Below are 11984 nucleotides of genomic sequence, written 5' to 3' on the forward strand. Positions count from 1 at the left end.
TGCTTACCCAGTAAGAACAAGACTCTGGATTTAATCTTCAATACTACAACAATAAATCAATAAATAAATTTAAGAAAATAAAATGTTTGAAAAAGAAGAGAACAAAATACTTAAGAAAGTTCGGAAGAAAAATAAGAGTAGAGATATTCATTAATACACACAAAACCTACACATAAATGGTGATTGAGTACAGAGAAAAGACAGTGACAAAGGCAGAAAGGGAAAGCTTAGAGACAGATAAAACATATACATAATATTATGGCAAAAGTCTTGATACAAGATTGAGGAAAAAAATATTTGATATGTTGAGCTAAAAATGAGCTATAAATTGGAAAACTGTTGAAATTCTCTAATCACAACCATATTTTAAAAAAAACCAACTTAAATGAAGATTTGATTGACTAAAATAATTTTATTATTAGAAGAAAATATAGGCAATTGCCTTTCTACCTTGTAATTAAAAATTCTTGTTTACTACTGTACAAAAAGTTGCTGTCTATATAATGAACCAATTAGAAAAATTAATAGGAGAAAGACCAATAGAGGAGAAGAATGTGGTAAGGTAAGGGAGTGAGATGAAAGGGGATAGTAGTGAGGATTGAAGTGAAGCAAATTATATTATATGAATTTATTAAAATTAACCCCACCATTATGTGTAACTATGATGCATCAATTTAGAAAAATAAAAATAGCCAGGTATGGTGGCACATACCTATAATCCCAGGAACTCAAGTGATGGAGGCAGAAGAATCCCAAGTTTGAGGACAACATCAGTCATTTATCAAGGCTCTGAGCAACTTAGTGAGACCCTGTCTCAAAATAAAAACTTACAAACAAACTTATGAATGTAGCTTAGTGGTAAAGTACACCTACGTTTAATCCCAGTAAAATGATAATAATAATCAATAAAAAAATTTTAAAAAACTGATGCACACAATATAAAATGATAAATTCAACTTATCATAATTGAGAATTCTTGTTCATTAAGACATATTAAATACAATGTCATCTACCAGACACTAGGAGAAGATATAACACATATAACAATGATAAAGAAATAGCTAGTATATGTAAATATTAAATACAAAATTAAATAATAAAATAATACAACTCTAAAAATATGATCCAATGACAACCATTCCTAGAAGAGGGAGTTATCTATGGCCAATGAAAAGATGAAGATACTTCAGATATTATTAGTATTCATCGGAATGAAAATAAAAGAAAAATTAAATGTTAATTATATAAATTTATTATCTGAACTTAATTAGAGCTTGAATATCCCATGTTTTAGAGAGGAACAATGGAATTGCCACCTTTTGGGGTATAGTTTGGTATTAATTTAGCTGAGAAAGTTGAACTTTCATTTATTTCTGCTTGTGGCCAATCTGAAAAGGAGGATGAATTTACACTCAAAATATTAAATTATTGTCAATACTGATGATTCTACCTGAAAAAAAAAAGAGTACATGAAAATTACATTTCCTCTATAATGAGGATTTCTGGGGAAAGCAAGAAAGTTTCTCTAAGTGGCTCCAAACCTAGCCAGAGAAAACAGGGTAAAGCAATCAGATTGGGGTGTTTATCATGCTTAAGGCTGGTGCTCTGGCAGAAGTTTCCTATATGTGTCTCCAAAGGAGGGAGCACCAGATTTGCTTATGAGATTCCCCAGATATTGGAGGCAATGGAAAATTGAGGCTTAAGTCTTTTGAATCAGTCATATAGCAAAACGATGGAACATGATTTTTTATTATAAAACTCCCTCATGTTTTATGCATGATTGAAATGGGGCAGGCAACACTTCAGTGATTTTGAACTTGTTTTGAGTGAATTCTAGGAGGCTCTAGGAGACCTAAAGTTTAAGACTGGTAAAAGAGGTGATAAATCCATTGAATACCCTGTTTAAGAACTGAGAATTTGCGTGCTCTAAGGAGAAAAATTAGTATCTTGGTAACTCTCAGGCATTCCTGCATAACCAGAAGGCATTAGGATTTTCTCTGTGAGGCCTCACATTATGGAACTAATATGTGAAGAAACCTGTGTAATTGTCATTACATTTAGAGCATCTGTGAGTATGTTGGTCAGATTTCTGTCACTGTTCCAAAATACATCAGGTAAACAATTTTAAAAGAAAGCAACTTCTCTGTAATAGCCAAATTTTAGGAGGAATACATGAATTAATAAACATAGTAGGTTTTCACAATTCAAAAGGGAAGCATCTCTCCATTTAATAATTTGTGGGATGAGTGCTGGGAATGTTTTCATTAGACAGGACACATCCTCTGAAGTATTCTTTTTTCTTCTTCCTAGGATGACACATCAAGAGATATATATCAACAAAAAAATAGTAGTCTTCAGCAAAATGACTCACTACAATTCCAGTCAAATAAAAATGAAACAAATACTTTTCTCTCCATATTCTCAGGAAATGTGAAACAAACCCACAAATAAAAACACACATCTACAAATAAACACACACACACACACACACACACACAGACATACACCACTGAAAAGGGCCTGTGTCCATCCACAATATCATCAAACTGTTGTGATAAGCTATGTTTACCTGTAATAGCCTCTATTATCATGGCTCTAGTGTCCTTCAGCAAACTCACCAGAGTTTATAAGGGCCCAGTCATGACCCTGTACCTTCATTGCCAGGAAAGCCCCCCCCCAGCAGTGCTTTTGTAAAATTTGGGCTTTCACCAATCAGTAGATACCAAAAAAAGTAGGACACTGTACTTGGTGAGGTCAAACAAGTGAGCAGATTGGGAATGTGTCTGCCACTGGGTAGCTAGCTACCTGAATTCCTAATTCAGGGAGTTCCTTCACTAAGGAAGTGAGATGAGGTCACTGAACAGAAGAAAGTGAGATAAGCTCACTTCCTTGGCAACCACTTTTTTCTACCAGGTGTTCTAAAAGATCCATTAAAAGGAGGCTGCACCCATCTTCCTGTGACATTTTCAAAAGTTGACAAAGTTAGAACAATGCATCTGGGATCAGGTATCCAGACAGGCCTGGTTCTATCCACTTCCCTGGACTGAGAAGATACAGCTTGATTCAGACTCATCCCCTCATTCTGTCCATATTCTTTGTCCTGGAAGATGTTCTCTCCGGGCCCACTGAGCTGCCTTTATATTCCCCAGGGATCATTCTGCTATCTACCTTTGAGGTACTCAGAAGGTCTATGATCCCCTCTATACCTCTACTGAAACATCAACTCTATATGTGCTCTTCTGTGAAATTTGATTGAAGTAATGGAAAAAGCTTAGGGGTAACATGGCATTTTGATTTAGAGGAGGAGTCATTCTTGAGGACGAATATCAGTATTGAGAAAAATGAATATTCATAAGAACATATCAGTGAAAAAGTAGAACCAAAACATAAAACTATGTATGATCTGAATCATAGAAGGGCATTAGGTGAGGAATTTGGATAAATATGTTTGAATTCTGGGACCCACTGATGTATCCTATTAGTCAATTAATGATGACACAGGAAGAGTACCATTGACAATTGAATGTCTACGTCTACATCCACTGAAATGTGCATAGTGTATAGGTTTATTAGGGAGAAGGAGGAGTTGAGATTTAGTATTGATTTATCTTGTATGTATATTCATAAGAAGGTACATTGGAAAATATATATATAATCTGATAAAAATATGCAAGTTCTGAGATATGGAAATGTATCATATCTGTTATATGATTATTCATATTTTTAAATGTTGAAGGGTGAAATATAGAATATGAAGAAGACACAAAATCAACAGGCAGCATTACCATTGAATATTCAATGGTTTACTCAAGAAAAACATGTGAGGTTATAGGAATAGTGCATTTTCCTACCAATTGGATTTTGGTATAAACATAAGTACAGGATTTATTTTAGATTATCTGACGGTAACTTTATTGTTATAAAGTGAATATGTATATCAGATAAAATGTATATTTTTTCCACCACACCTCTTAAAATGTTTAAAAACTATACTGTTTTTGATAGGAATAAATATATGGTGTGTTCTATGCATATCATTTTTTTTCCTGGTTGATGCATGAATATATCCCAGGACTAATGCATAATAGGTTTTATACAAATTTAAACAGAAAAAAATAAGTTATGTTTTAAATATACATGGAATCTGATATTCATGTACAAGCAGTACAAGCATGGATTCAAAATGGCTCTAAGTTTTGTGGTAATATTAGGTTTAGTATTGCATAATGAGCTTGTTTGAGTTTTGCTAAGAGATCATATATGTTTATCAAAATTAGGTATGCATAAAAGAATGTTCACATCAAAATGAGTAGTAAAATATGTGTGAATACATGTATTCTGAAACAGGAATTAATATAACACAATAATATGTATATACATTTTTGAACATGAGATTCAATGGATATATTCCAGTGACACCATCACAGCTTGATATCTTTTACTGTGATCTGGAAGACATTTTTTTCTATTTTCCAAAGTGCCTGGGACAGCACAGCTGAATCCTCTTCCTAGAGATGAACTATGGCCACTGGGAACTGAATGTCTCTGTGTGTGCAGTGTGAAGCCATTGGGATATCCTCATGGTTTCGCTGGAGTTCTAACTCCACCATAGAAAAATTGGTATTTGCTTTAAGAAGAATAGGAAGGTCAAATGGGACATGGTGCTGGAGGGCGTGACATCACAGGTGGTGAATTATGCTCTTCAGGAGAAAACACCAACCTGAAGCTATCTGATACATGTTTCCTCTTTCAGACTAGAAACCAGATTCTCAGCATAGCTCCCAAACAATATCCATAATAGGATGCCCTGACATATGGTGGTCTGCTGGCTGCATAATGTCAGAAATGTGCTGTTTGGAAGCCAATGCCAGACATACGTGGCCTTGGCACATATTTCTTGGCACCCACCTACTCTCTTCTTCGCCAGGTAAGTCATCAGTTGACTCAAACTCACTGGATCTGTTTTCTTCAGCATTTTCATGAGTTATAATCAATGAAGTCCCACTCTGATTCTGTCATAATAAGAATTCGTAAGGTGCTCCAGAGATTCTAGGTCATGGGAATCAGATAATTTTAAGGATGTAGGTGCACCCATATTTCAACAATGAAGTAGGGTTTTGGCTGAGACAACAGCCAAGAAGTGGTGAGAGATCTCCTTTAGCTGTAACATCAATAGAACTCATGTAGGGAGGGCTTTTCACATCATGGCCAAGAGGCCACATACAGCTAGTTGGATGGTGCAAACGTGGGAGGAACAACTTTTCTTCAGGCTCTCAACTTTGTTGTCCAAGGCTGTATAGAGAATAATGTGTTAAATCATCACTGAGATTCCTATAGTGGTAGAGAAGTTCACTCTGGTCCTTCCTCTCATTTCCCAAGGTCATGCTGGGGTTCCTTAAATGAAACATAATTCACTGCAATCCTTCTTGTGTAAGCCCCAGAACACAGGTCTCTGCTGAGATTCACACCACTGTTACATCTGAGTTTCTTTTCTTTACCAAGCTATCCCTTAAAACCACCATACAAATCACAACAATTCATACAAGAACCTTCCGAAATGGCCCAGAGTCCCCTCATCTTCTTCCTGGTAAACTCATTCTAAAAACCTGGCATGAGGTATCCATACCTACACAACTCCAGGATTGTTTTAAATGAAATTACTCATGCCCCTCATTTGCCTAAATTTATCGTGGGCTAGATACCTTTTCTGAGAACAAGAAAAGTTGAAATGGGTCCAGAGTTTATACTGCATTTCAATCCAAATTAGATCCCTAGTGAATGCCAATGGTATTTTTTTCTTATGTGAATTTGAGCTAGAAAGAAAGCAAATACCTATGTCCTAGCTGCTTGAAAAAAGGACTAACACATTGGACCTAAAGGATCATTGTTCTATATTCATGAATCTTTGAAATCTGACATAATTCAATTGAGAGTTTCCATCCAAATTTTTTTCTTAAATAATATAACTTTTGGATGGATAGAAAATATATATAATAATTTTAAGTGATGGTGAGGCTATCAACAGGTACCTCAAACAGGTGAGTAAAGGGCTTTAGCACTGAGTAACAAATGTAGTCCATTCAAACAAATTACTAAAGTGATTGTCCTGAGGCTTCATAAAAGAGAACCCTGAGACAAAGAACTCTCACCTGAAGAGAGAACAATAGAAAATAACAAAAGCTCTGGACAGAGTTTTTTACAGGACCAAAGATAGGACAATGAATTTCTTCTATTGCTCATTCTGCTTGGATATCTATGTATCAAGTCAGGGTTATCATCTGAAAACTTTACATTCCACAGTTATTTCTGAGTTTCACAGTGATGCTCATGAGCCACCTCATGAAGTCCATACATAGCTTTCAGAGGGCTTAGAGCTCGTCAACAACTTTTACACAAATCTACCAGCACCTCTCTGTAGTGGCCAAATTTCAGGAGGAAGACATGAAAAAATAAACATAGTAGGTCTTTCCCATCCACAAGGCAAGCAGCTGTCCATACATTAAGTTGACAGTGTTAGTGTTGGTAATGTTTTCACTAGACAGGATACATCCACTGTTGCATTCTTTTTCTTCTTCCTAGGATGACACATGTAAAGGGATATGTCAACACAGAAATTGTACCTTTCAGCAAAATGACTCACCATAATACATTCAAATAGCAGTGAAAGAAATGATTTTTCCTTCATACTTTCAGGCAATGAGAGACAAAACCAGAAATCAAAACACACATCCCCAAACACACACACACACACATACACACAGCCCTGAAAAGAGCATGTGTCCGTCCTCAGTGTCATCTGACTGGTGTGTTAAACTATGTCCACCTGTAATAGCCTCTACTGTCTCAGCTCTAGTGTCCTTGGGAAAATTCACCAGAGTTTTCAGGATGCAGTCATGATCCTGTGCCTTTATTTTCAGGGAAGGCCCCTCTTCAGTGCTTTCATGACATTTGGCCATCCACCGATCAGTAGATGCCAAGAAAGTAGGACTTTGTATTTGGTGAGGCCAAACAAGTGAGAAGACTGGGCCTGTGTCTGCCTCTGGTGCCTAGCTACCTGAATTCTTGGTTTAGAATATTTCATCACCAAGGTAGTGTGGTGAGGTCACTGAAATGAATGAAATGAGAATAGATCATTTCCTTGGAAACCACTTTCTTTTACCTGGTGTTTCAAAGGGCCCCTTGAGAAGGAGGCTGCACACATCTTTCTGTGACATTTTCCAAAGTTTACAAAGTTACACAAACACACCCAGGATCAGGTATCCAAACAGACCTGGTTGTATCCGTCTTTCCTGGATTGAGAAGATAAGAGCTACATTCAGATTCATCGCCTCATTCTGACTATGTTCTTTGTCCTGGAAGTCATCCTCTCTGGGCCTACAGAGCTGCCTTCATATTCCCTGGGAATCATTCTGGCATCTACCTTTGAGGTTCTCAGCAGGTATATGATCTTTTATATGCCTCTACCTCAACATCAACTCTATATATGCTTTTCTGTGCAATTCAATTGAGGTAATGGAATAAGTTTAAGGTTAACATGACATTTTGAGTTGGGTGAGAAGTCATTCTAGAAGAAGAATATCAGTATTGGTAAACATGAATATTGATGAGAATGTATCAGTGAAAAAAAATTAGACCAAAAAATAAAATCATGTATGAACTGAATCACAGAAGAACATTATGTCAGGAATTTGGGTACATATTTTTTTTAATTCTGTGATGCAATAATGTATCCTAAGTCAACAAATAATGACACAGAAAGTATTCCATTAATAATTGAATTTTAAAGACAATATCCACTGATATGTGCACAGTATGTAGGATTATTGGGGAGAACAAGGAATTTAAGTTTAGTAATGAATTATTTTTTGCAATAGGTTTTGTTTTATGAAGTGAATGTGAATGTCAGCCCCATGAGTTTCCATGAGCAGCTACATTGGAAAATATGTATGAATCCCAAATATATTCTGAGATATAGAAATGTATCTTATATGTTATATGATTACTATTATTTTTATTTATTTTTTTAAGAGAGAGTGAGAGAGGAGAGAGAGAGAGAGAGAGAGAATTTTTTAATATTTATTTTTCAGTTCTCGGCGGACACAACATCTTTGTTGGTATGTGGTGCTGAGGATCGAACCCGGGCCGCACGCATGCCAGGCGAGCGCGCTACCACTTGAGCCACATCCCCAGCCCTACTATTATTTTTAAATGAAAAATGGCAGAATATAGAATATGAAGGAGAACAAAATCTAGTTACCATTAGCATTGAATATTCAATGGTTTACTAAAAAACACATAGAAGTTCATAGGTATACTGAAATGTTGTACATATTCAATTTTGGCATAAACCTAAGTTCAGGATTCATATTGAATTATCTGTCAGTAACCACTGTTATTAAATGAATATGTATGTCAGATAACATGTATATTTTTTCAAGATAACTCTTAAAATCTTTGAAAACTATGGTGTTTTTGACAGGGAAAGATATATGATGTGTTCTATGTATAACAACTTTTCTCCAGCAGATGCATGAATATAACTAAGAACTTATACAGAATATATTTCACACAAATTTAAGAAGGAAAATTTAAATAATGTTTTAAATTTACATGGAATCTCAATTCATGTACAGGCATGGATTTAAAATAGCTCTAAGTCTGGTGGTAATGTTAGGTTTAGTGTTGCATAATGAGTTTGTTTGGGTTTTGCTAAGAGATCCTATAGGTCTCAAAAATTATGTATGATTAACAGAATGTTCACAACAAAATAAAATGTAAAATATAGGTAATATATACTTAATTACTAATGTAAAACAGTAGTAATTCCTGATATTTATGTAACACTTTGTATAGCTTAGTAAACAGATGAATTATGTTATGGTGTTAAGCGTAAAAATGTAGGAATATATGTGTTGGAAACTAGGAATTGATTTAAAAACATGGGGTTCAATGGATGTATCTCATGTTGAATATGAAATAATTTAAAGGCTAATGTATCAATGATAAAAATGTATAATTCAAAAAGCCCATCCCATTTCATATGAATATACATTAGTTGATAAACTAGGTATAAATGACAGCGGTAATATTAGGGTTACTATTCAACATTGAATGGGGTGAGTGTGAGTAGTAGAAAATGACTTTGTATATTATGAAATGTGAATATTCCTGTTACTGGTCTTGTGAACATATGCATAAAAGTCCACATACATGCACATTTTCAATGCATATCTGAGTACACTGTCACTCATATATTCAATGTCTCATAATTTGTGCATTGTCTATACATTAAGTACATGAGCCTATACTAATACATATCAGGATATGCCATGGATAATTTAATTGATAGCTGTCAAGCTACAGATAATATCTTTATAGGGTCCATGTTTTCATGTATATACTGGTTTAGTGGTGGAGGTATGGTTAGGTTGCATTTGTCTTTCAGTCCAAATTTATGCTGACTTTATGGTTAGGGAATTGGTACCACAAAACATGAAAAAAAATATATATATAGTAATGCATGTTCTGACCCAAGGTACTTTGTGAAGTGAGGCAGAATATTATGTGTTTTTCACCATTGAAGATACATGGATAAGAAGTATAATGAAGATGTAACTAGCTTGGAAAATTTACCAATCAGCATGGAAATGGAAAGTAAATAATCATAAAGCCTCATATTGTCTAGCTGTATTTTTCATACAGAAGGTACATGTGTACCAATAATATCAGGATATGTTGACAATATTTAGTAGGGTTAGGGTTAGGGTTAATGATTGAACATGTCACTGATAAAATATAAGAATGAATGGAATGGCCCTGTGAGCATGTGTTACACAAATAAAGTTCCAAATGTCTTCCTCAGAAATGACATAAAATTACCATCACCCCAAATCAAACACAATTAGATAGGGAAAAAAAATAATGTCTGTGATGAGGTATCTGAAATGGGAAATTCTCTAGAGCTCACAAGGACAGAAGTTTCAGAGAAGTGTGTAAAACTAAGATTGAGGCTAAATCTTCTACCAACATGGAGGGGAGTTGGCCTAACACTTTCTTGATAGCCTTCCTCTCAGCTTTTGGTATTGAAATTGATGTTGCTGTAAGGAGCATTGGTTTTCTTGCCAGTGACACCATCTGAACTGGATCTCCTTCATTGTGATCAGAAAGACATTGTTTCCTATTTCCCAAAGTGCCTGAAGCAGCACAGCTGAATCCTCTTCCTAGAGGTGAACTATGGCCCCTGGGGGCTGAAGGTCTTCCTGTGTGAAGTGGGAAGCCACTGGGATATCGTTGCATTTTCACTGTGGTTTTAACTTCACCACAGGGAATTTGGTATTTGCTTTAAGAAGTAAATGAAGGTCAATGGGGACATGGTACTGATTGAGTGACATCACAGGTGGTGAATCAGGCTCTGTATGCTCTCAGTCTGCAATAATTTCATAGGCTAAGAAGGATACTAAGTAAGGCAAAATATGAAAACTACATGGTATGTTGAAAAGTCAGGAAACACTAAACAAAGGTCCAAAGAATAAGGCAGTAACAGCGATAAGATAGATAATTAATGGCTGGCAGGGAATGGAAAATCAGAACAGTAGTAATTCCTGATATTTATGTAACACTTTGTATAGCTTAGTAAACAGATGAAAAATGTTATGGTGTTAAGAGAGTGTACACACACACACACACACACACACACACACACACACACACACACATATATGCATGCCAGGTACAGTGGCACTTGCCCATAAACCCAGTGGCTCAAGAGGCTGAAGAAGTTGGATAGCAAGTTCAAAGTCAGCTTCAGCACCTTAATGAGGCCCTAAGTAATTCAGTAAGATCCTCTCTCTCTCTCTCTCTCTCTCTCTCTCTATATATATATATATATATATATATATATATATATATATATATAATATTTTTTAAAGGCTGGTGATGTGACTCAGTGGTTGAGTGCCCCTGGGTTCAACTCTCAGTACTAAAAATCAAAATACAAATAAAAGATATGTGTTAAAGAAAATGATCAAGAATACATACTTGAATAAAATAAGTTGTTCTGATAAGGAATTTCTTCTCTCTCCTTGAATGAAAAAAAAAATTTAAATCTCTTTTTCATCTCTCAGCAATGTTCTAAGTACATCTTCAATTTCTTTGGGTAAATAAAATAAAAAGCCATTGCTAGCTTTTCTGATTCATTTTACACAAAACATTCAAACTTATTAAAATAAAAAGGCATTTTAAATATACAGTGCAGGCTGGATAGTGTGGCTTAGTATAGTTTAGGAAACAGATAAAATATGTTATGGTGATAGAGTGCTTGCCTAGCATGCATGAAGCCCTGGGTTTCATCTTCTGTACTGGAAAAAAAAAGAATTTAATGGAGTGTACTTATAAATTGAAGGAACAGTTTAAAATATGATTGTACTGGGATAGAAATATATTCATATAAAGATTTTCAAATAATTGCACAACTTTATTTTAATTTTGGTAGCAGCAAAAGTAGAAGCAAGATTACTAAAGAGGCATGGAATCTACATACACACACATATATAAAATTCACAAGTTTTATACTTATAAATTCTGCACCATTTTTCTAAATATAAACAATTGCTAATAACATTTGTTTATGATAGTTAAAACCTTTTCAACAATAAGTATATCATATACCAAATCTCAAAAGACATTCCAGTAAATACTTGATACATTCTAAAGTATTTTAGAACCATCTTAATTTTTTATAAAATCTGAATTTCTGAAAAAAAAATCTAAAAGAGTATATCTTCTTTAAATTTTCATTTTAAATTGATGAAATAATAATACTCTTTTGAAAAACATACACTTATAAAAAGAATTATCATATCCACATGTGAACCATTGGTGTTCCAGCTAAAAACAATATTAGCTAATTACCTAGTTGTCCAATCTCTTTCTCTTCTATGTATTTGTAAATCTTGATTACAGATTTTTATAGTATAACCACAATT

At 34.7% G+C, this 11984-nt stretch overlaps 1 long non-coding RNA gene across 1 annotated transcript; it reads right to left on the minus strand.

Moving 5' to 3' along the window:
* Nucleotides 1–1229: 1229 nt before the first annotated feature.
* LOC144370397 (uncharacterized) lies at nt 1230–8395 on the minus strand. The gene is made up of 2 exons (XR_013430372.1): nt 4909–8395; nt 1230–2306 (listed from the first exon to the last, which is right to left on the minus strand). It is a non-coding gene; the product is annotated as an uncharacterized LOC144370397 (long non-coding RNA).
* Nucleotides 8396–11984: the final 3589 nt, after the last annotated feature.

This window comes from Ictidomys tridecemlineatus, chromosome 14 (genome assembly GCF_052094955.1).
Source record: "Ictidomys tridecemlineatus isolate mIctTri1 chromosome 14, mIctTri1.hap1, whole genome shotgun sequence".
In the NCBI taxonomy this organism is placed as follows: domain Eukaryota; kingdom Metazoa; phylum Chordata; class Mammalia; order Rodentia; family Sciuridae; genus Ictidomys; species Ictidomys tridecemlineatus.